The 26,960-nt window shown below is 34.2% G+C and overlaps 1 non-coding gene across 1 annotated transcript; it reads right to left on the reverse strand.

Annotated features, from left to right (window-relative positions):
• Positions 1-4,105: 4,105 nt before the first annotated feature.
• Positions 4,106-4,178, reverse strand: Trnat-ugu (transfer RNA threonine (anticodon UGU)). Its single transcript has one exon. It is a non-coding gene; the product is annotated as a tRNA-Thr (tRNA).
• Positions 4,179-26,960: the final 22,782 nt, after the last annotated feature.

Consider the following 26,960-nt stretch of genomic DNA (forward strand, 5'->3'; position numbering starts at 1 on the left):
ACGGCGTCCAGCTAGTAGATGGACAGTACAGGGCAATTGAGCCTTGGGATGCAAATGATAAAGAAGAAGTTAGGGAGCATCTAAGTAACAATAGAAATTTCTTAAAGCATTGGGACAGTTATGATGTTGACGGAGAAAGACAAAATGAAATGCTTAGAGAAGCAAGGCACAGAGAGGTACAAGATGCCTTTGAAGTAGATGGCCAAACTGAAGCACATCATACTACTGTAGCACCGCAGCAAGTTAACGAAAGCGTAACAGAAACCACCATAGAGGCCGAAGCCATGGAGACAATAGCAACCAGGAATTCCATAGCTACCGGGTCTCAAAAAGATGGGAATCACGAAAATTTGGAGGCTGTCGACGAAACAATAACTAATATTCTTCAAGATAACTCTAGTTCAGAAAACATAACGAAACCGCTAAAGGAAATTAAAAGCTCACAAAGTATATCGGCAACAAAGGTATCAGGTCAACTGTCATATAGTCAAGCAATCAGTTCAAGTAAAAATCAATTACCTACAGTAAAGCCACCTCAAAGGTTCGTGACCAGGGTCCAACGGGATAGCAAACCAACGGCTGGAAGGTTTGGAATTAAAAGACCACCACCATCCAGCCCTCCAGAAACAGATGTTCGAAAGAAAACCCCAAATAATTCATGCTAACTCTGGCAACATTGAACATCAGAGGGGCTAGGGACAAAACACATTATATAAACAACATAATAAATAAACACAATATTGACATCCTACTTTTACAGGAAACTAACATTGGAACTACAGAAGAAGCAAATAAACTAGATGCATAATTAATATCGACAGTCTCAAGCAAAACATCACTCGATCAGCCCCCAAGTAATTTAACATTAGAACAGTCTTCTGTTTCCCAGGTTTTTAAAAGTGCACAACCTGAATGGTAGAAAGAGATACACACCTCACCCTCCCCCTCACACACACACTTCCCTCCACTCAACCGGACTGGCGGATTTTTCAAGGTAGCGTGCCCTCTTTGCCAAGGGTCAATTTTATGTCATGGAAAGTTTTGGAATGATAGATCAGTAATGTGTATTACAGAGACACTTCTCCCACGGTGGTTTCTATTTCGGTCTACAATGTGAACTTTTGACTCCTCAGCTAAGGACAGAGCACAGTAAACTAAGCAGTCAAGAGAAACTTAGTTTGCACACCTTATTTTAGTCTAGTTCTAATGCCATTTTATTTTCTCCATTTGGTTATTATATATGCAATTGATGTTCATGTCTTTGATGCTGTGTAAAATCTATCAAATAAATTATTATTACTGATTTAAAAAAAAAAAAAAAAAAAAAAAAAAAAAAAAAAAAAAAAAAAAAAAAAAATTAAAATAGTTAGGTTTCCACGCATTTTTCATTCAACAATATCATCACGACACTTTTCGTATGCATTTTTGGAATTACAAGTTTTAATAATAAATAAAAAAAAAAAATTTACACAAAAAAAAAATTCACACAAAAAAAAAAATTCACACAAAAAAAAAATTCACAAAAAAAAAAAAAAAATTAAAGGAACAAATCATACTTTTTTAAAAGGAAGCTGTGGGAGGACTGCTACAGATACGGATGTTTAAAAAGGAAGAATGTTTGATCTGTTGTGTCTCAGTGTATTCGACATAACATACCAGCTGCTTATAATAATTAAAACATTTATTTCAGCTCTACTTAAAAGCCCAAACCCCCTCAACCCACCACGACTATGAAAAAAAAATCCATTGAATCACCTTTTAATTACACATTTGCAATTTCAGGTTTAAAAATAAAATTGTAGTTAGACGTTTTGTATTAGATCTATTTATGAGCAAACCATCTTAAATAATTTAAGTAGGCTACGTGTAATAAAGAAATATTACTATTGTAAATACTGTAATACTAAAGCGAACATGGCAAGGCAAACTGACGCTGTAAAATACATGTCTGAGGCCAAAAAAAATATTTGAAATGGGACAATCGTGCACTATAACTTTCAAATATATTACAATTAATTAAAAGGTAAGGGTTACCTTAATTAATTTATGTTGAACTGTGTAGTAATAACCAATCGCTAAAATTGTCGAGATACGCCACAACCGCTAGTCTGGTGCAGAGGCGTTGCACCCTTCCAGGCGCCCGGGAACAACCTTTCAATTTTCAATTTGCACCCCCCCCACTCAAACTTTCAATTTGCACCCCCTCCCCATATATTTTTTTTTTATATTTGTAATGCAAAACTGCTGCTAAAATGATATTTTAATTTGTTTTTCCAACCCATTTTGGCGCCCCTTAAGGTCGGCGCCCGGGGACATATGCAACCCCCCCCCCTCGCTACAACTCTGGTCTGGTGCTGCTAACGAAAATAAACCATTACGTATAATCCCTTTGTTTATCTACTTCTACAAAAAAATATTTTTTGTATTTACCACTCCTTGCGTTACAAGACTGTAAATAAACAATGTAAAAGTTACCCTTGTACGAACATGCAGGCTATTCTTAGAAACAAGAGACACCACACAAACAAAGCCTTGTCTAAAAATAGAAAATTATCCAGAGTTTCTTCCAGGCACCTCTTCGGGAAGGGGGGGGGCTAAGTTACCCGAAAAAAGTCTACTACCCCGCCGAACGAAATGAATTCTATATAGAAAACATATACTTTTAACAGTGTCCGCCCCCCCCCCCCCCCCCCCGAATATTTCAAGTGCTCTCCCTTTCTTCCCCCCCCCCCCCCCGGAGAAAAAAGTCTGGAAGAAACACTGCCAGAAACTGAATAAGTCTGTTGACACAATATAAATGTTGTGTGCACAACAACGTATTCCATGTTTTTATATAGCTCCACAATTATTTATTTTTTCTTTCTGCCAGGGAAAGTCATTCATTAATTTATTAACTATGATATTTGTATCCAGATTTATTTTTGTTAAGTAAAAAAAATTAACTATACCAAAGCATTTTATTAGGGGCGTAGCGAGGGGGGGGGGCGGGGTGCGAACCGCACCGGGCGACACCAATTAGGGGGGTGACACCAAGGGAAAAAAATAGCAAAATATATAGAGAAAAATGATAATTCCGCTTAATTAAGTGATTAATTCGAGTGTTAAATAGTGTTTTAAGATGTGCAAATCGTCGAAAGTTTGAGGGGAGGGGAGGTGCAAATCGAAAGTTTGAGGGGATGTGCAAATCGAAAGTTCAAAGGGGGTGCAAATCGAAAATTGAAAGTTTGTCCCCGGGAAGGGTCGCTACGCCTCTGTGTGGTGACACCGTTAAGTGCCGCACCGGGTGACACCCGACCTCGCTACGCCACTGCATTTTATAAACGTAGTAAAATTTCTTAATAGATCTAGGGGCGGAACTATCTGAGCCGTTGGAAAACCGGGGAAAATCCTATTGGGCCGCCATGAAAAAATCCCGTTGGGTCGCCAGGATCAGTGTTGTGTAAAGCGCATAATATAACGCGGATTCTGGCAGGAAAAAAAGATATGCATGCGCAATGGAGAGAAACCACTGCCTTCTTTCACGGCGATGTTTTCGATGGTACTGCGCATGCGTGTGTTTACAAACAAACCGCAGAACCCTAACCCTGTCCCTAACCCTAACCCGAACCCTCGCGCAGCTATTAAGGCCACTGCGCATGCGCAGAACTATTGTGTTTCGTTTCTTCTGCCGAAAAATTCTTTTTTCCGAGTAGTCACTTCGTATTAATTAATTAATTGTATTCACTCCACTTTCATCAATATGTATCCTTTTTTGTATCAGTCTACCATTAAAATGAATACATCATTTGATATTGAGCCCTTTATTGTGTTTTAATAATGTACAATATTTTATGTATGTTCTTTCGTTGATTAACTGGCGATTGCGAAAGAAAAGAAAGTTCGCCATTAATGAAAAAAAATTATAACAATAGGCCTATTTAAATTTAATAGAACCCAATTTATTACCTATACGATATAATGCATGCAACGCATAGCATTTTTTTTTTATTTGTATTAAACGCGCTATTTACAAGGTATTGTTAGATTGTACTTTAGCGAGAGTATGTGATTAATGATCAACATTTAAATATCAGATTCGTAGGAGAAACAAAAAGAAACAAAATACAGCCCCCAGTGAGGATTGAACTCACGACCCCTGGTTTACAAGACTAGTGCTCTAGCCACTGAGGTATGGAGGCTTGTATTCAGTTTGTTATCTGTATTCTTAAATTTCGTTTGTACACTAATACCGTATACAAAAATTGTTCATTTGATTTAGTTGAAAATTTACCAAAATAAAATGCAGATTTAATTAAACCTGAACTTTAATCGAATTTGTTGTTGAATATTTAAAGTAAAATTTAAGGATAATCCTCTATATTGCTTTTTTAAAAACTCAGATTTTGTTTTATGTAGATGTTATATGATAAAGTAAAACTAAAACCTTAACACTCCCCACGTATGTGTAGTATGAGCTATGTGTTAAGTACACAGAAACAGCTGGTTGTCATTGATTCATTCGCTAATCTCATTCAAACAATTTTATCGTTTTTTTAACTTGTAACTAGAATAGTAATTTTTTTCAGTACTACTTTGGTTTACTTTTGGATTGCTTTATTTTTTAAAATAGTTTTTTTTCACCAAGTTATTTATAGTTATTTAATATCCTTAAAAAATCTGAATATAGTGACGTTTTAATAATTTCGTTTATGATTAGGTTAGTTATTTATATTTAGTGAGTTAAATAACAAATGATTTAAGCAAAAATAAGACTAAATTTTTACTAGCAGCCTACAAGTTACAACACAAATGTATTATTTTATTCTTGAATCTGCAACGAACAGCAATTTTACTTTTGTTCTTTATTCCATCAATAAGAAAGGCGTAGAGACTAATGGATAAAAGGTTAAAACTGCATGCTGTAACAATTTTCAGATAAAAGGGAAATAACCAAAGAAAATATTCAGATTTTGTTTAAAATCTGTTATTTCCGCAGATTCGATAACAGCGCCACAGTTTATAGAGCTTTAATTGCTTTAAACAGTTTGTGTGGAGTACATATATCTAACATAATGTCTATAATTTATTGATTTTGTTTTTAATTTAATTAAAGAATAGCTAGTAGTATGTTATCACCTTCTTGCAATAAACATGTTGAGTTGGGGGGGGGGGGGGGGGGGGGGCGAAGTTGTAAGGGGGTGGGGGGGGGGGGGAGAGGAAAAGAAATTTCCCTTCCCAAATCGAAATTAAAAAAAATGATATATAAAATATACATACCAGACATTTTGAAAAGAGCAATTATTGTAAAATGCCAATTTTTTTTTTTAAAATAGAAGATTTTTTTGACTCATTAAAGTCTATTGTTAAAACTAGTTTCGTGTTGGTTACCGCAAAAAATGTTGTAAAATTCATAAAGAAGAAAGACAAGAGCAAATACCGTTTCTAAAAGATAATGTCAGAAAAATGCTGAAGTCGACATAAATACCCAAAATATACAAGTGTACACTTTGTTTTAATATTTTTGATCAAGCTTAATAAAACAAATATAATGTTTAATGGTGTGTTTTCCACACCAAACCCAACGATGCCGATTATTTTATTTTAATTTGTCCCTTACGTAAGGGATCCAGAAATAAACATCAAATGGTATATCGATGATGTGTTTGAACAAATTTTAACACTAATTAAATAAGTATTCTTAAAATATAGCTAATGTTTATTAATTATAAGTGAAAATATGGTACACGTTGTATTTTATTTTATCCATAACTAATACACAACTTTTTGCCTACAGAATAATTGAATACATCTTATAAGTAAAACAGTAATAAACATGGTGCATTTTGTTGTGGGTAGTTCGATTCGTTTTTGTGTGAGCTATTTTGTTAAGTTATTCCCCTTGTATTTAAAAATTGTGTCCCTTCAGTAAGGGATACAGAATTAATATTAAATATGGCATTTTCGTGTAATTATTTTTTAATAAAGTAAATGTTTATTTTGATTGAAAACGATATATCAGATAAAGGTCGAAACAATCGATATTACTGCACGAAATTGTGATTTATATAAAATTTTGTAAATTAAAATTTTGAAACATAAAAAAATGAAATGTGTACTGCGTTCTAATTAGCTTTGAACTTTTTTGAAATATCAATTTTTTTTAAACGCTTACTTTACTTTTCCCAATATTTCTTGCAATTTTTTAATTAAATAAAGTTCACAAACAAATATCTTATTGTCAAATTAAATATAACCAGACATTGTAGCGTTACACGCTTGGAGGTGGGGGTGGGTGGATCGCATAAGCAAAAAAAACAACAAAAAAAAACAACATATACACGTAGATTTTAATTGAAGTTCCAAAATGCATTTAGCTAAAATTGAAAACTCACAAATTGTTGGGGAGGATGACTTCTAGAAGGATTGAGCTGATATTCGAGTAAACATTGATAGAACTTTCTGTGTTAATCACTGACTAAAGATTAGCACATCACTATTATTGACGTTCAACAATTTAAATATTTTAGTTTTGTTCACTAGCCACTTGACATGTATGACTCGACAGATGGCCCAAACACAACATGGGACACAACATGGGTGGCCAAGAACAGTATAGATCTCAACCTATGGGCCACGATGTTGTGACCTCTGAGAACGGGTTGTAGCGGGTTGTTGTAGTTTGGGTTGAACTTTACCAGGAGGCTCCTAAATTTATTTCTTTATCAAATCATTTTCCCATTTATAGATTTAATGCAACATTTTACTGTTGGCTTTGTCAACTTCTGGCTTTAATAACATGCGTAAACATAGTAGACTTTCAATATGGATTATTCTTTTTCACTGTTTTAATACGAAGAGTAAAAATGCATGCAATTTACTAAACATCCGAGGTTTAGTTTTTGTTAACGCCAACCTCATGTCATTATCATTATTTAATTTATTTCTTTGTTTTGTTTTTAATTGGAGAAGTGTTGAAAATCCACTATCGCAGAAATATGTAAACACAACATTGAACTAAAACTCGAAAGGCAATCAATTTCACCTTTGGGTATGAATCTTGCAGACTACAACAACATTGTGTGAGCATTTTGTCATCTGATGCGGAATCATTCCGCAAATTCAAGAATTCATCTTTGTAATTTATCGGGAACTAGGCATGCTGCCCAGCTTCGCTTAGGCTTTCGAAAACATTGAGAATTTGAATGCTTAATTTATTCGCCCGAGGGTTGGTCTACGACCTCAGGGAGTTATGAAGAGGTTCCTCCGTGGACATTTTTTTTTCGATTTATAGCTCATATAAGGTACCGGTCAGTCGAGGTCAGTTTTGACCCCCCTCATCGTAGACTTTTCGGCCAACCGGCCCCCGTGTTCTGTCGCACCAAGGCAAGATCATGCCAAATTTGAAGCGCCTGCGGCGCCGGGAAGTGCCCTATCGGACACCAAAAGATTCCTAAAAGAATTTTTTTTTTTTTAAGTTTAGCCCGAGCATAATAAAAAAAAAACATTAACCAAGTTGACTTGGTGTGTCTCGAACCCGCACAACCTGCATGGTTTAATGTACACTAACATCTCCGCTATTTAGGCACCTTATAAAACACGGAGAATGAAACACGTATTTTAAAATCTTAACTTACGCGAATATGCCTATTCTTTCAAATTAATTTTTTATCCCAAATTAGCCAGTTCCAAACAAAGATTTTGTATACAATAAATAAGTCTTGAAATAGTTTAGTCCTAATATAGAAATTTATTTTTGGAATTGATTTTAGAGAAGTTAGAGTCTAAGTCTAAATCTAGATCTTATCGTGTACGTCTAGATCTAGTTATTGCGTAGATTAAGATTTAGATTTAGTCTAGATCTAGAATCTCTAGATCTAGAATCCAAATACATAAAATAAATTTTATGAGTTTAGGGTTGAAAAATTGTATTGTATACATTTCATAGTGTACGTAGATCTAAATCAAATTTGAATGAAATAGTTCATTTCTTTTCATTCTAAACACGGCAGATGACGTCATTAGTTAATGTATAAGCAATAGTGACGTCACAGTTTTATGCGTTCTTTTTCACATATATTGATGCTTTTCGGGTTGCATAAAAAATACTGTTTCTCTACATTCGAATACGCCTTTAATTTTTATTTTTTTTTCTTTAACTAAAATTGTGGTTATACATTTAAAACATCTAACATATTATTTTCAATAAAAGTCCGTAAAAAGTTCTTCATATATCGCTGCCGATTCTGACGTGATGTCCGGCGAAAATATTTTGCGGACAGACAGAGAGAGAGAGAAAGAGAGAGAGAGATGTGCGAACGTGGGGATTTATATATTAGGATGCTGGCAACATCAATGGGAGCAGAGTATGGGCAGAGGCGTAGCGACCCTTCCCGGCGCCCGGGGACAAACTTTTCGATTTGCACCCCCTTCAAGATTTCGATTTGGAACCCTCCTCTCAAACTTTCGATTTGCAGCCCCCTCAACCTTTCAATTTATTTTTCCAACCCATTTTGGCGCCCCTTAAGGTCGGCGCCCGGGGACATATGTCTTCCCCCCCCCCCCCCCCTCGCTGCTGAGTATGGGTATCCTGGGCAGAACAAATTCTTCTTCTTCTTTCAGCTGAGGGAAAATAACAAGAGATTCAAGATGCCCAGAAATCGCTTCTTTCAAATTGTTATTTATCTCACAATCATATCCATCTACCACGCTGCAGATTTTCTGAAACACAACAATATTTTTAAGATTTATTTTTTCTTCGCCAGTTTTGCAGCTTTGATAAAAATGCCCCGAAATTATCATAAAAGAGATTATTCGTTTATTTTCCCAGAAGCTTCAGGTTAGGCTTATGTTGATGTTCAAATATATCTGCTATGTATGATACTCTCTCCATCTACTCTTTGTTGTTAAAGTTTATCAAATGGTGTTGTTTCCTTTGACTTCTAAGAACAACTTGATTTCATTGTTCAATTCAAAAACACTATTCACAATATTTCGTTAGACAGCCAGCCAACTGTAGTGTAGAAAAGCAGAACCTCGTGATTTTATTCATGTCTTTGCGTTGTTCTTTAATGACTCCAGATTTAATATTTACGACTTTTATTAGCAATGGAGTCGGAAGAGTCTTGCTGGCGAGAGAATGCCGGTGAATCATGCAGTGGATTCCCCTTGGTTTGTTTTCTAGAAGCCCAATTTAGACCTAAATATAGATGGTGCACCATCTGTACAAACCGCACAGCCGTTTTCGTATTTTAATCATCCAGTTAAAAAAAAAACGATATCTTCATAAAATACCAACTCTTCTTTGCTATCATCTGAATGAATATATTTCACAAAGACAAGCAACTACGAAAACAAACTCAAATGATGTTTTAGTTTTGAAGGTTTCATAGACTCATGACTGAGAACAACTTTGGGTCATACGTGCTTTGACCACAGGGGGTTTGACCACAGCGGAGCTTTGACCATATGGGGTTTGACTATAGGGGCTTTGTCCAAAGCAGGGCTTTGACCACAGATGGGCTTTGACCATATGGGTTTTGACTACAGCGGGTCTTTGACCACAGCGGAGCTTTGATCTCAGAGGGGGCGGAGGGGGGGGGGGGGGGGCTAACCATAATATATAGATTTTAAAATAAAAATGATTGATTGTTATTTGATTTCAATTTATGATATAATCAATACGATTTCATACATGTTTCCTGAGAGTCCATTAATAGTACTAAAAAAAGTCCTCAACGATATTTTAGTTTTGCAATCTTGTCCGTTTGTCTGTGTGTGTATGTGTGTATGTGTGTATGTGTGTGTGTAAACATGATAACTTGAGTACCGTTACAGCTAGGTTGATGAAATTTCATATATAAGTATTATATCAAAATCGTAGATCCTTATCAACTTTTGAGCGATTTCCGAGTGGAAATTTTTCTACTTTCAATTTTTCAAAAGCATATAACTTGAGTACTATTTCAGATAGATAAATGAAATTTCACATGTAAGTAAAAGATCTAATTCTCTGCCTTCTGTTAAATGTTGAGTAATTTCTGTTGAACGGAAGTAGTAATTTTTGCTATTTCCGATTTCTCAAAAAACAAATGTAAATTTATAAAGGACTAATAATATTCCGCACTATTATCCACATTTTATTTGGCGTTCACTTGGTGTGCAATTCTTTTTGCTACGAGATTCTATTCTATTTTAAAACGTTTAAGTATTTAAAATGGATTAAAAATCATGTCTATATCCTGAGTTGCCATCCCCTGTTGTTTCATATAAGAATATTCGAGAAAGTTTAGGGGATATCACTCCCGGTTTTTTTTTTATTTGTTGAAGCGTAAAATAATAATAATAAAAGTGTCTAATGTGTGAATAATTAAAGCAATTAATACAATAAATATGTGATTAGATGGAGTTATCTTATACAATGTACATTCAATAATGCATTGGGAGATGAATTGTTTACATCAGTAAAGGGAGAGAAACAATATTTTTTTGACTTTCGTGGTATATCCACATTTGTTTCCCTTTGACCGCAAGTCTGAAGAAGTCAAATTGAGGATGAAAGAAAAGTTTGTTAGTTAAAATCACAAGGGGTTGTGTAAAACCAAAGTGGCCTTCTTCAAAGGAAGTCGATCCAATATACGGATAGGCTCAGTTTACATGTTAAAGTGTTCTTGAATGTTTATTTTTTTTAACACCAGTTAGTCCCAGGTTATATATTGTTTGATAGCTATAATTTTACTCTATGAATTTTGTAAATTATAAGATCCGTAACAGCAAATATTCATTATAATTAAAATAAAAATAGTTTTAAACGTTACCGAGAGATGCTTAATTGTAGCTGATAGTTTAGGTCGATCGACTAAGGTAGTTGAATAGAGTTTTTGAGTAATCGTGTGATCAATAATCGTGTTTTGTGAATATTGAGCTGTCAAGTAGATAATTGAGTACACATTGTCAAGATTATTGTTTGCAGTTCGGACAAAGGAAGGAAGGGTACATATAGGTAACATAGTGTGGTCAATAGGGCAGTGGACTCTAGGGCATGTTACCTCACATAAGTTGATCTTTAAACTCGCAGCTTACTTACTAAGCGCTTAAGCATTCAGTCTAAACAACCATTGTTCAGTTGAGATAGAGTATATTTAAGACAATGCTTTATTTGTTTACACTTTGTTCATCTGTTAACACTTTGTTCATCTTTTGGCATTTTTTTTTAAAGCGGCGGCTAATACAAGTTGGTCTGGCCTGGAGAAAAAGTGTTACTTCCCTTATGTAAATACGAATAGAAGTTTGAAAGGGGGACAATCCATGGCGTATGTTTACCACAAAAAAATAAATATTTAATTAATAAACAAAACTCAATATAAATATCATTTTTACTTACAGCTATAAAAACTAAACTTTTTTTTACTTTTTGCTTATCTACTTAACATATTGCATGAGTTAAGTAAATAATGATAACACAAAATAATACTATAAATACTACAAATATTATAAAATGTATTATATATAAAATTATTCCTCTAAGTTGAACCGCGTTCCGTATGACACCTTAGGACAATTTCTGGCACCCTTATAAGAGGGTAAAAATAAAATATTATAAATGTCTAATCATTGACGAGTGTCGGACTGTCCTTATTTATTGCAGCCATCCTCTATATCCAGCTACCCCAGGGGTCGGCAACCCTTTGATACGCAAGAGCCAAAAGTTACAATTTACAAACTTTCCCAGTTTTTAAAGAGCCACAACATTTTTAGTTCCATATTCGGTATTTGATCAGGATCAGGTAATTAAAGTTGATTTGTTATTTAAAATAAATAGCTTTAAATATGAAATAATATGTATTCATATAAAACCATAGACATGTTTCGCCAGAATAGTAAAATTAGTAATCAAATAATATTATTCTAGGACTATCTCAATCCACTTTAGAAGCTGTTTATTTTTATTTTATTTTTTCTTTACGGATATCACCGGCTCAGGAGGTGTCTCCCATTAGCCAGTCAGGCCTCAACACGGCAAACTCCGACTAACTGGCTTGGATATCGGTTTGAATAACTTGCATCGTTCGCTTCTAAATACTTTGGTTCTCACCAGGCTTATCTTCCATATCACTGAACGCAGGGTGAAGTCGTACCCCACCGTCCAGTAAAAATGAAATTATATAACTATTAATATTTGTGCAAGGAGCTGGAGAGCCGCATCTGGACGTCAAAAGAGCCGCATGCTGCTCGCGAGCCGCAGGTTGCCGACCCCTGAGCTACCCCATGGGTCGGCATCCTTCGGCTCCTTTAATGTCAAGATGCGGCTCTTTGGCTCCATGCACAAATATTAATAATTGTTATATTTTATTTTCAAAACTCATAAAAATATTGTTCTGCAACACTCGGTAATGAATTATATAATAATAAACATACACAATAAACACTCGCTATTCTATAAGAATATTTAGGTACTATTTTCAATGTACTTCCAATTAAACTGTTCATCACGAATAGAAACGTTTAACGTCATGGTGGATATCACAAACTAAAACTAAATGAGCTAAATGTAAAACTGCAAGGAAAAACTGCATTTTTTAGCTCATCAAGCTGTATCAGGAGTTCTTCCTTCTTTTTGCCAAGGAGTTCCTTAACCTTGACTATGCTTTGCTTGAGAAGTGGATGTTTAAAAAAAAAATCATTTTTTTTTAATTTTTGTTGAAGATACGAAGAGCTGTAAATTACTTGATTTCGAAAAATATGAAAAAAATAATTTAGAAATCAATGCAACTATTAGCATGAGTTGCTTCAGCATTACAACAAATAAAACGAAAGATGGATTCACTGAGAGATTTAGGCAATTCAAAACAAATGCAAGTACTCTGACATGCATAGTAGACTCTCTCAACACAAAAACAAATGAAATTAACTTTGAGCTAATTGGAATTGATGCTGGTTCGCTTTAAAAATGCAATTGCTGGATTTGAAAACGACTCATTCGTGGAGCAGAAAATTCACAGAACTCAAGAACAAGTAAAAATAGTTCGAGGTTCAGTAAAACATACACGTTACGTTGCACAACTGGACAGCTCTAAAAGAAATGCCGCGAGTTGAGTCACTCATACATGACGCATGGAATAGATTTGCAGGATTGTACAGTAACGTGGGGAAGTTGACATCTGGAGGTCAACATATTCGTGCAAGCAAGAGTTCTCTTACATGAATATAATAAAAAAAGTTAAGTAAGAAGCTAACTAACAAATAAAAATCTCGAGGCGTGCTTGAAACTTAAAACAAGAAGTTATTAACCAGATTTAAACAAACTTTCAAATGGCATGCAAGGTCAATGCTTCCATTGATGTAACTAATAGAAATATTCAATGATTATAGTTATATTATATGATTACTAATTTTATTATTCTATTAACGCTAGCTAAAATACAGTAATATGTTTTGTGCGAAACATGTGTATTTAAAAATAATATATGAATAAATATAATTATTCCATATTTAAAGCTATTTAAATTTATAAAAACCTAATCCTAAATATTGGAAAAAAATGTTGGTGGCTCTTTAAAAACTGGTAAATTTTGTCTCAAAAGGTTACCGAACTCTGAGCTACCCTAACGACTAATACGGTGGCTGGGCATAGTGCTGAAAAAACTATCACTTTGTACGCCAACTACATTGAAAAAGAAAAGATGCATGAAAGAAACTCTGCAGGCAGAGACGTATTTAAGATTAGAGAAATTAATTAGGTAGTAATGCTTGTGTCTTTATTATCAAGTATCGATGACGTTATTAGTATTGTGTGTACTTTTCCGTCCTTAGAATATTTCCTGTATGTTCCTTTCACGTCACATTTTGTTTTCCGTTTGACGCTGAAAGTTTTTAAATGTGCTCGTGTTTCTCTATTTTCTTCCTGAATAACAGATAGACAGAGTGCCAGTGAGACAGAGAGACATAACAGTGAAACTGAAGCTATTATTGTAGAATAAAACGAATTGCTTGTTACTGGTGTGTTGCAAACAGATGACTTGCACATTGCCTAATGTTGTACAACCTAATCAATACAGGTGGCTTACCTCTTGCCTAATGTTGTACTACCTAATCTATACAAATTACTTGCCATTGCCAAAAGTTGTCCTACCTAATCTATACATATGACTTGCCTATTGCCTAATGTTGTATTACCTAATATATACAGATGAATTGCCTATTGGCTAATGTAGTACTACCTAAAATATACAGATGGGTTGCCTATTGCCTAATGTTGTACTACCTTGATTGTTGCCTAATGTCGGTGTACCTTATCTATACAGATGACTTGATTATTGCCTAATGTTGTACTACCTAATCTATACAGATGATTTGTCTATTGCCTAAAGTTCTACCTAATTTATACAGATGACTTGATTATTTCCTAATGTTGTACTACCTAATCTATACAGATGACTTGTCTATTGCCTAATGTTGTACCTAATCTATACAGATGACTTACATATTGCCTAATGTTGTACTACCTAATCTATGCAGATAGCTTGCCTATTGCCTAATGTTGTACTACATAGTCTATACAGCTGACTATGTTTTAAACGTGGAATCATTTGATTACTTTACCTGTCCGTACATAATACAATTTGAAAAACCAGATAATTTATCAGGTTAATTACCATTTTAATATAAAGATTGTTAGTGGTTTTAACGACGCCATTGCTGTCCACTAATTGTTACACATTCTTCATCCTTTCTCACATCTTGTTCAGTGGTTCTAACTACGTTTTCATCTAGACCAGCAGTAGCATGTACCGTTTTAACTGAATAAATGCGCTCTATAAATCCCTCAACAAGAGGGGAAACAATCCAACCTGTGTATCATCATACAACTTTCTAACGCTAACACAGTGGACACAGACGACACTTAAAAAAACATATTAGTGGAAATAATATTTTCTTTAGGCCAACCAGAACAAGCCTTCGCCGTTTTGAAAGTTAACAAAGGGGACAACTGGACATTGGATTGTTGGTCTGTCGTCCACTTTAAAATACATTAACTATAGTTTAATTTCCCTTTTTTAAGGGAGCCAGAAATAGCTTATTAATACGATTTAGGACCCAGAATTTAGAGTGAAGTGCACAAAGTATCATTAGTATTTAAAAAAAAAAATGATCTAGTGTTTGTAATTTATAATGTAACGATTAGTTATATTACATATGTAAAACATTAAAAAAGTAATAAAAGTTTCATTAAAAATGTAAAAGATGTAATGATTTTGTACACTACTTGTAAATGTTTATTGACTGCTATATTAAACAGATATGCATATATTTCTTACAAGCCATTGCTAAAAGTTGTCTCCCTCGTTAGTTTTTTTAAATTAAAATATTTAACATAGGGGAAGTAATGCATTTTGTCCAAGCCAAGTTAACTTGTGATTGCCGCTGCTTTTAAAAAAAAGGGAAAAAAAAGAAAGATAAACATTTTCTAAATAGATTAAACATTGTCTTAAATATTTATTATTTCAACTGAGCAAATGATGTTTAGACAGAATGCTTAGACGCTTTGTAAGTAAGCAATCAGTTTTTCAAATCGATGGCAGTTAGGTGGACAAAATATTTGCGTGTAAGTATTAGCTCATATACAAGTTTCTATCATGTTTTGGGAGATTTTCGGTAACTGGAAGTGGTGTAAGTTACCGGTTAAACGTCCACTGATGCCATGTGATGGGGTCCACCTTGTGAGGCTAAAGATCTGTACTGTATCGTAATACAAAAACTCTAGGCGATAGTCATAATATCTATAGAGTCGATGGGCCCGTTGTTTAAACCACTGTACATACGTCTGGCCTTTCGCTCAATAAGTTTTAAAAAACGGTAAACAATAACGGCCTCGTTTTAAACAGCTGCATTCATTGGATATTTATAAAATATCACAATTTTGATGTACGTACAGGTAAAAAGACGTGCGGTTATCTAAAGTGTATGATACCTTTTAAACTGCTTAAGGGTCAATATTTCAGTAAAGAAGGTTTCAGTACTGTCGTGAAAGGGTATGGCTGAAGGGACAGAATGAGTTCAAGTCCGTGTTCTTTGAATTGACCCCTAGTCAACCGCCCTTCACTATGTAGTTTATCATATTGCAGGTTAACATGTGCATTCTGCCCGTGTCTTCGCGTGGTACTCGAGTACTTAGTTGATTTAAATATATTCCAGGTATAGAAGTAGCATAAGAACATCCCGCGATTGGAATACAGTATTATTTAATACGGCGTAGATACATATTTTATCTACCGTCGATGCCGGCTTCTATGAGTGAGAAAAACTAAGACAACTATAATTGCTTTGTCAAGTTATTCATTGTCATAATTATAAGATCGTTATAAACTGTCACAATTATAGCGTCGTTGTGAACGGTCTATATTATAGCGTCGTTATAAACTGTTAAATTATAACGTCGTTATAAACTTCCGTTCATGTATTTTAAAACGACATAGACGAATAACGTAAGGTTTGGAAGTGTGGGTGTACTGCCCGCTTAAGTCTATGGAGACGTATTTGGTTTTCTGTTCAGTTAGTCGACATTTATTCTTCTTCTTCTTCTTCGTTCTTAATTATTAGTGTTGAAGGGGATCGAGATTTATCTGCCAGTGGGTTTGAACTCGAGACTTTGTTCGAATTTATCAACCATGAGCTTTTTGCCGACTCGACCACACCTCCAACACAATTAACCCTTTATCTACTGACGGTACTTATAAGTACCACTTTAATTAAGTGCCTGTATTATATTAAATTAAATACGAATTTTAAAAATTATTGATGTATTTTATAGTATTATCTCCCCCGAGTCGCCGGTAGTCGGAGGTATCAATGTTTTTTAAAAAATTAATGGTGTGGCGCTTTTTCAATGTCTTGCTTTATCGGTAGTTCACAATTTTTCTGTACATTTCTCACACCCGTTCCTGATTTCCTTTTGTTTTACCTTATTTTTCAAGTTTTCAACCCCAAATATTTTTTATTGGCACCTTCAATAGTCAGGCAAACGCGTTTAACTTCTAGTTATACAATTTTAATCAAATTGTCTTTGTATTAGATCGATGTTTACAAGTGGACTTATAAGTACCGTCAGGGCACACGGTCATTTTTTTAGGATTTTTAGAAAATTGCAGATTTGTTAGGTGGAGTTACATAAATATTGTCTTGATAATTACTTATCGAAATGTACTCAAAAAATGATATTTACACATTTATAAGAAGGTTTGCAAATGGTTTACCTAAGAAATATTGTAATAACATGTTCATTTCTAGTAGTAAAAAAATAACAAGAATAAAAGTATCAGTTGCAGGCTCGTTTATAAGGTTTAGTATACTTCATTTGTATACCAAAGCCTAGTTCAGGTTGTAAGATTTAATTTGTTAGTTATATTTACTGCAATGAACTGTCTTGCCTACAACAACTAGCATTTACATAATGTAAACCTGTAGACTAGTAATAGTCCATACTTCTGCATATAGTATAGATCTATAAGGTAAATTTTAATCAGTAAACAGAAAAGAGTAATCCACTTCTTCTTCCAAAAGACATTGAGCTCACTTCTATTTATGAACTTTGCACTGTAGTGTAGACTTGTCATAACATTATAGTAGGCTACAATTATATTAGTATTTCTAGTAGTTGTGTGCTGAATGACTAGGCTTTTGTTTGTTTATGCGGCTCATTGTACTAGTTATTGGAAGCTTCCAGCAAAAGCATATTCATTCCGGCAACCGTTGCAACACTAGAAAGACCACAGACAAGATGAGGGAGCATGACATGTCGACTTCTTTTGCTGTGTTTGAGTTCTAAGATGTGTTCCGATAGAAAATCCAGTAAAAATCGTACTCAAAATATACTTTTGTGCTGTATTTTGTGTGAAATTTACAAAAAGTGATTGTTATAATGATTGCCATGTTATTAGCTAATAAATTGTATCGTTTGTTCCTGTTTTGTAAAAAAAATGTTTTTGAAAAAAAATGTCCTAGTTTACTGACGGTACTTATAAGTACCAATATCTGTTTGGGCCATTAAAAATTTATGAAACGGAATTTTCTTCGATATATGCTTTGAATGTGCCAAAAGCAATATAGTAACACATTGTTTAAGTAAAAATCTCATTCAGAACATAATTCCGTAAATAAAGGGTTAAGCGGTACGTGTCAACTGGTTATGCGCCATTGAGGCCATTGACTCCGATTTCAGCCTGCTTTTCTTTTTGGATTTGCTTCCATAGCCTTTGTCCAACCAAGAACAAACTACAAGGCAGCAGTTGTTTTAATTTTTGGAGTTGTCTCTCCTAGAAGAGTGGCTGTCCCCAGCTAACGAGCCTCATCTGCCCGAGGGTTCGAACTCGAGACTTTTCGGTTTAGCAACCATGAGCTTTACCGACTCGACCACGCCGACCCCTGACATTTATTCGACTTCAAATATATCGTCCCCTTTTTTTTTAACTATACGAGTCTTAGTGTACCCCACTGACAGTGGTGTGTGCAGGATTTTTTTTAATAAGAGTTAACCAGGTATCTCTAAATATTCTGTGGTCGAGAAACACATAAACTCTACTTTATCTTCACGATAGACTCTCTTGTCTAAAAGGAGAACGTAACTACGAGTATGTTTTTTTTTTCTTTTTATTATTGCTGGTGACCTAAGAGTAGTGTATTGTCTCCTCTGGTATTAGCCTTGACAATGAGGTAACTTTTTCGTACATTACTAGCCGCGGGCGACTGTACGCACCTTAAACGATAGATTACCAATTCAATTAGATTCAGGAAAACACGGTCATGCACGGTAGCTCTGTGACGAAGTTTAATACTACGGAAATAGAAGGTTCAATGTTATTCAATATTTCGACTATTAATACTAACCTAAATTGTTGTTGAATATGATTAGAAAACAGTCTAAAAATTACTTGAACTTTCCGCTGAAAAATGATAATAGAATAGAAATAGTTTATCTACATTTATATATAAGTTTATTTAAAGGAAGCTGTAACTGTTACAGTTCATAACTTGTGTACAGTGTTTCTCATTAATAATTATCCACGATACTCATACTTTTATTATTTTGTGAACGTATTAAACTTTTTTTTTTCATTTTTCTCTTTTTTTTTTTTGATATCACGTTTACGTGATTAAAATAGCGAACTAAGCTCTACTAACCTGGTATTAGAAAGTTACTAGACTGAGACCACGTGACCACACCCCTATTATACCCGTACAATAAACAAGAACAAACAGGAGAGGTCAACGTGACAACAGACATCATATAACACGAGGGTCGGACATGAACAATACGGACAGGTAACGTATAACACTAGGGTTGAACATGAACAATACGGACAGGTAACACATAACACGAGGGTTGAACATGAACAATACAGACATGTAACATATAACACGAGGGTTGAACATGAACAATACGGACAGGTAACATATAACACGAGGGTTGAACATGAACAATACGGACAGGTAACATATAATACGAGGGTTGAACATGAACAATAGGGACAGGTAACATATAATACGAGGGTTGAACATGAACAATACGGACAGGTAACATATAGCACGAGGGTTGTACATGAACAATACAGACAGGCAAAATATAGCACGAGGGTTGAACTTGAACAATAAGGACATGTGACACATAACACGAGGGTTGAACATGAACAATACAGACATGTAACACATAACACGAGGGTTGAACATGAACAATACGGACATGTAAAACATAAAACGAGGGTTGAACATGAACAATACGAACAGGTAACACATAGCAAAAACTACAACAACCCGCTACAAACTCGTTATCATGCACTCATTTTTTGACCCATTGTGTTTGGGCCATTATGTGGAGTCAGGCATGTCAAGTGGCCAGGGATTTGTCAGCATAAAATTTACTTAAATATTGGGAATCTAGCATACTGCTTGCTATGTAGGGTGATTCAACTATATCAAGCCGATAGCTGAAATTATTTTGTCCCACATAGTATATTGAGAATTGTGTCTATTAATGCTATATTCGTAAGTTGTCTAATATTAAAATAGTGTATGATGAGGGTATAATTAGCTGCAATATATTTTGTGTATGTTTCATATTAAATGTTGATGTGTTATATCAATCAGGCTTTAGCAAAAGCTGTATATACGTGTCGATACTCAATGGTATGGATGTAGAGTGCTGCTGTATAAACTTGCGTTTTTATCTTTATAGGCTGTCATTGCGATATTCGTATAGTGCTGTCTATGGTATAGATCAGGGGTCTCCAAACTACGGCCCGCGGGCCTGATGCGGCTTGCAAGGTTCTCTCATCCGGCCCGCGGAGATCTTTTTATCTACGGAAAATAATATTCATCAAGGACTTCAAGCTGCAGTTTCGGTACCATTTTTCTGACTAGGATTCAAGGGCAGAAGAAGTGAGACTGTTTCAAAACCCATTTGAAACAAATGTGACTAGTTGCCCAGATGAACTACAGCAAAGCAAAAACAAAACGACTTCCTTAGAGACAAGTTAAAAGAATGGCTAGTAGGTGTTTTATAAGTTTTTAAAAACGTTTTTGCCAAAGGAAGACTTTCCTAATATTAAAACTTTTGCATTAAAGTACTTTTCAAATTTTGGAACAATTTATCTGTTTGAACAAACATTTTCAAGAACAATTTGAGAACGAACTTGGACCTCGAGTGTGTTGCCGGCAACCGACAGTGTTTCTTTCCGACTATTTTCTGCGGGGAGGGAGTGGGGGACACTTGTATATATTTCAATATAAATTATATTTTGTGTTGGGGTGGGGGGCGATAGACATTCCGGGGGGGGGGGGGGGGGGAGGGTTACGCCACTCGAAGAGATGCCTTGAAGAAACTCTGGCCCCCGACTGATATTTGATAGTTAATCCGGCCCTCGGGCTGAAAAGTTTAGAGACCCCTGCTCTTATAGTATAGATGAAGGTTGTTGGTGTATACACGAGTGTGCTTTTGGTTTTACTTTCATGTCTACGAATATTTTGCAAAAGGCCATTAACAGTCATTAACCTATCTCAATAATTGTATCGTTTCAGAGGCTATTTAAACGGTTAAATAGTTGGCTAAATTTAAACTCGTGTTTCTTCCATTTCAGCCATCGAAATCATGTCACTTTTATTTAATCTGGTCAATGTCATTAGCGCTTATTATAAACACAACTGTTTGTACAAGACCGAAATTTAACTTAAACACATGTAAAGTAAAATGTATTATGAATCAGCCTATTTCGTAAAGTAAACATAATGTAAGAACACGCTTAGGCCTACATCCTAGTATATAAGTTGGACAAATAATGTAAAAAAAAATATAACTAGTTTTCTTTACACCTAGCAATCCTGGGCAGATAAAGTAGAGTTCTTTGTTTGTTGCAAACGAAGAGGATGTATGGTCAGCACTTTACTTTACCTAACATGAGTTTGGTACACGTCATAGTTGAGTGGACTCGGCGACGTTCTACTGACTCGACCGGGATTCGATCTAGATACTTTCAGATTAGCAGTCTAGCAGTCTAGCTCTCTACCGCTAGGCCTACACGTATCGTTCTCATATACATAAGCACATACTTTTGTTTTGATTGTATTAACATCAAAATATGAATAAAATAAAAATAAAATAAAACAAAACAAAACAAAAAATAAATAAAAATATAGATGTAATGGTGTTGACAGTCTCATGTGTTGGGACCACCAACACCAACACTCACGTATAACAGTCTCATATGTTGGGCACACCAACACCAACACTCACATATAACAGTCTCATGTGTTGGGCACACCAACACCAACACTCACGTATAACAGTCTCATATGTTGGGCACACCAACACTCACATATAACAGTCTCATGTGTTGGGCACACCAACACCAACACTCACATATAACAGTCTCATATGTTGGGCACACCAACACCAACACTCACATATAACAGTCTCATGTGTTAGGCACACCAACACCAACACTCACATATAACAGTCTCATATGTTGGGCACACCAACACCAACACTCACATATAACAGTCTCATGTGTTGGGCACACCAACACCAACACTCACATATAACAGTCTCATATGTTGGGCACACCAACACTCACATATAACAGTCTCATGTGTTGGGCACACCAACACCAACACTCACATATAACAGTCTCATGTGTTGGGCACACACATGTTGCCGACCCCTAACATACACTTATCTAAAGTACTTTTGCCCCTTTTTGAGGGATCCAGCAATAACCATGCAAACTGTACGATTCTTGTGATAAGCACATTTAAACAATTCTTAAATTAAAATTCCTAAAATAAAGCTAATGTGTCTATATTTCTAACTGAAAGTATGGTATAAGTTGTATTTTTTTTATCTATAACTAGTACACATATTATTTGCTTATTGAATAATTGCATGCATGGTATAAGTAAATGAGTAATAGAAATAGGGTATTTTATTAAGAGTTGCTTGATTTATTTTTCTTTTGAGTTATTATGTAAAGTAATGTCCCTTGTATTTTAAAATTGTGTCCCTTTTGTAAAGCATACAAAATTAAATTAAAAAACAAATTGTCGTTAAGTCATGCATCGTTTTTTTCTTAACTAAATAACTTTTTTTTCAATAAAGTAAATGTTTATTCTGAGTGAAAACACTATAAAAGAAAAAGGTTGAAAAATCTATATTACTGTATGATATTGTGATTTATATAACATTATGTAAATAAAAAATGTGAAACATGAAAAACCCACATCGTATTAAATACCAACTTTTCAAATGATGTCTATACTGTGTTATAATTAGTATACCCCTTTTTGAATATAAACGGTTTAAAAAAATAAAAAAAAAAAAAAAAACCACACAATTTACTTTTACCAAATTTTTCTTGCAATTATGAAACCTTTTAAAATTCACAAACGAATATCTTAATGTCTTAAAGATTGTGGGTATCAAATTAACTTTGACCATACATGGTAGCGTTACACGTTTTAAGTTGGGGGTGCGGTGGATAGCATTAAAGCAAACAAAAAAATACAAAAAAACATATACACAAATATCAATTTTAATTGAAGTTTAAAAACATGTACAACTAAAAATTAAAACACAACGGGCGCTAGGTTAATAGTTTTTCTTTTTCTCTAAACCGAAACTAAAACCAAAATCACTACTTTAATTTCAAATTTAACCGTGTGTCCGTTATTTAGTTGTTTTATTTACTACTTTTCAGTAATTCATAATTTGTAAATTCGATACTACCAATGCTACGACTGAAAATATTTTGTTTTAAAACACTATCAGTAACTAGTGAAGGATGATTATCCCCACCCTCCTTTCCTTGTGGTGAGAATTCAACCCACGATCACTGATGTTCAAGACAGCGCTATTGAGATGTTAATTATTTTTATTAAAACTCCTAATCCGGCGAATAACTCATAATCCGACGATTAACGCAGTAATCGATTGTAATTAATTGGCAGGCCAGCTTTGTGATGTTAGATTGTGGAGGAGTACGTGAGATTAATGGATGAAGTTATAAAAATATCAACAGGGAAAAAACAACATATGTAGGACCTAAACACTTAAGTACTTAATACATACTTGGCATAAAGTGAATATATAGCGTTACACGTTTGAAGTTGGTGGTGGGGTGGATCGCATTAAAGCACACACACAAATATAAAAAAGATATACACATGTATCCATTTTAGTTGAAGTTCAAAAGAATTTACAACTAAAAATTAAAACACAACGGGCGCTAAACCGAAACTAAAACCAAAATCACCACTTTAATTTCAAATTTAACCGTATGTCCGCTTTTTAGTGGTTTTATTTTCTACTTTTCAGTAATTCATAATTTGTGAATTCGACACTACCAATGCTACGACTGAAAATATTTTGCTTTAAAACAATATCAGTAGCTAGTGAAGGACGATTATCCCCACCCTCCCATTCCCTTGTAGTGAGAATTCAACCCACGATCCCTGATTTTCAAGGCAGCGCTATAAGGCGTTAATTATTTGTATTAAAACTCCTAATCCGACGATTAACTCCTAATCCGACGATTAATGCAGTAATGGATTGGTGGATGGCAAAGATTTATATATATATATATATATATATATATATATATATATATATATATATATATATATATATATATATATATATATATAAAATTCTTTGCCATCCACCATATATTATCAGATAATATAACTACACCAGGCAGCGCTTAACGTCTCCATGGGTGTGGGTCTACGACAAACTCCGGAAAGATACTTACCCGAATGCCGTTTGACAGAATGCCGATTTCCCAAATGGACACTGGCCCGAATATTGGCCGAGTGGACACTTGCCCTATTGCGACAAATGCCTATCCTCCTGTTTTACTTTCTCGTAAATACAAAGCACAGAGAAAGTCATGTAATCGTGCAAAAAAAAATCGAGATTTTTGCAAATCTCGACGTTTTACACCTCCCTGAGTCGGAAAAACATAGTTTTGCAATCTTGTCCGTATGTCTGTGTGTGTATGTGTGTTTGTGTAAACACGATAACTTAAGTACCGTTACAGCTCGGTTGATAAAATTTCATAGCTAAGTACTTCATCAAAATCGTAGAGGCGTATCAACTTTTGAGAGATTTATGATAATCGGAAGTGGTACTTTTTCTACTTTGAATTTTTCAAAAGCCTATAACTTGAGTACTATTTCAGATAGATAAATGAAATTTCACATGTAAGTGAAAGATTTAATTACCTACCTTTTTTTTTAAATTTTGAGTAATTTCCGTTGACTAGAAATACTAATTTACGCTATTTCCGATTTCTCAAAAAACGCATGTTAATTTATAAAGTACTAATAATATCCCGCACTTTTATGCACATTTTATTAGGCGTTCACTTGGTGTGGGACGGAGTGGTCTAGCGGCAGAGAGCTGGACTGCTAACCCGTTAGTCTTGAGATCGAATCCGGGTTCAAGTCAGTAGACCGTCCCTGAGTCCATCCAACTCAGATGAGTACCTAACTCCCGTTAGGGAAAGTAAAGGCGGCTGGGCAAAGTGCTGACCACACGATCTCTTCATATGCCGAGGTCAAAGAAACAAGTGAACTCTACTTCACTTGCCCCATAGACCGTCAGGTTTGAAAGGGAAACTTTTCGCTTGGTGTGCTTTTTTTTTTACGAGATTCTATTCTATTATAAAGTAATTAAAAATGGATAACAAATATTGTCTATGTTCTGAGTTGCCATCCCTCGTAATTTTATATTAGAATTATCGAGAAAGTTTAGGGGAGATCACTCCCGGTTTATTTATTCCATTTTTATTGTGATGTTAGTAAAGCTGAATTTCAGATATTCTTCTAAATAGTTGTGCATTTTTTTTACGTTGCTAGGGATTAGTTAACCAGTTGGCGACCCACCAGAAAGTCCTGTGCGACCCCCAGTTTGGGAACCCTTGTGCTACATGGTAACTGAAAGATGCTCGACACTTTGGATCCCAACTAAATACATACTTGACATAACATACAATACCCAAAAATACATTTGCTTTTGTCCATTTTCCAAGGGATCTAGAAATAAATAGAATGAAATATAATAGGTAAATATCATAAGTACAGTTAGCTCTACTTAAAATAACGATTTTTAAAATTAAGCTAATGTGTCTTAATTATAAGTAAAAATATGATACAATTTGTAATTTCTCTTTACCTATAACTAGTACACAATAGTTTTCATATTTAACAGATTGCATACATTTTTTAAAAGTAAAACAGTAATAGAAATGGTTTATTTTGTTTTGAGTTGTTAATTTCGTTTTTATTTTAGTTATGTTATTTAGTAGCTTCCCTTGCATGTTAAAATTGTGTCCCTTTTGTAAGGGATACAGAATTAATATTAAATAATGGGATTGTCGTGTAGTTATGCATTGTTTTTTCTTACATAAATAGCTTTTTTTCAATAAAGTGAATGTTTATTCTGAGTAAAAACAATTAAAAATATAAAGGTTGAAAAAATCGACATTACAGTACGATATTTTTATTTATTTAAAATTATATAATTAAAATTGTGAAACATAAAAGAATCCACAACGTATTAAATTACTACTTTTTATATGATGTCTGTACTGTGTTTTAATTAGCTTCAGTTAAATAATGGAAACTTAATGACCTTGATTCCCAAATAAATCTATAATGTAACTAAACTACACTAACCATAATTTAAATTCTCGTTGTCCCTTTTTAAGGGATCGTAAAATAGTTTAACAACATAGAAGAATGGCTGCGGTTATGCATATTTTAACAATACTTAATTGATGATTAATAAAATAAAGGTAATCTGTCTATTTTCTACAAGTTGTATATTCTATAAATTTAAAGCTAGTTCACATGTTTTATAATCGTTTCACAGTTGAATACGTTTAATAAGAAAAAAATGTAATAACTATATTTTTTCTAATTATTTGTTTCATTTATTAGGTATAGTTATTTCCTTTGCATGTGAACATTTTTTTAACTACAGGAGAGTGATAATAGATTCGGCCTTGGCCAGTGCATTTTTTAAAATATATCTATTTAAAGCGAACCTTACAGTCTTGTAAGGTTTTATATATATATATATATATATATATATATATATATATATATATATATATATATATATATATATATATAAAATATATATATATATAATATATATATATATATATATATATATATATATATATATATATATATATATATATATATATATATATATATATATATAGTTACAAATTATCTTTGGCTAAAGAAGACCACTTTGTTTTCCTGACAACCCTCTTGTGATGTTAACTAACGAACTTTTCTTTCATCCTCAAATCTACTTCTTCTGTCTTGCGATCAAAGGGAAAGAAAGTTGGATACACCACGAAAGTCAAGAAGTATTGTTTCTCTCCCCTTACTGATGAAAGCAATCTTCCAAAGCATTATCGAAAGTA

Source organism: Physella acuta, unplaced genomic scaffold, assembly GCF_028476545.2.
Source record: "Physella acuta isolate Inbredline_101_S28 unplaced genomic scaffold, ASM2847654v3 ptg001397l, whole genome shotgun sequence".
In the NCBI taxonomy this organism is placed as follows: Eukaryota; Metazoa; Mollusca; class Gastropoda; family Physidae; genus Physella; species Physella acuta.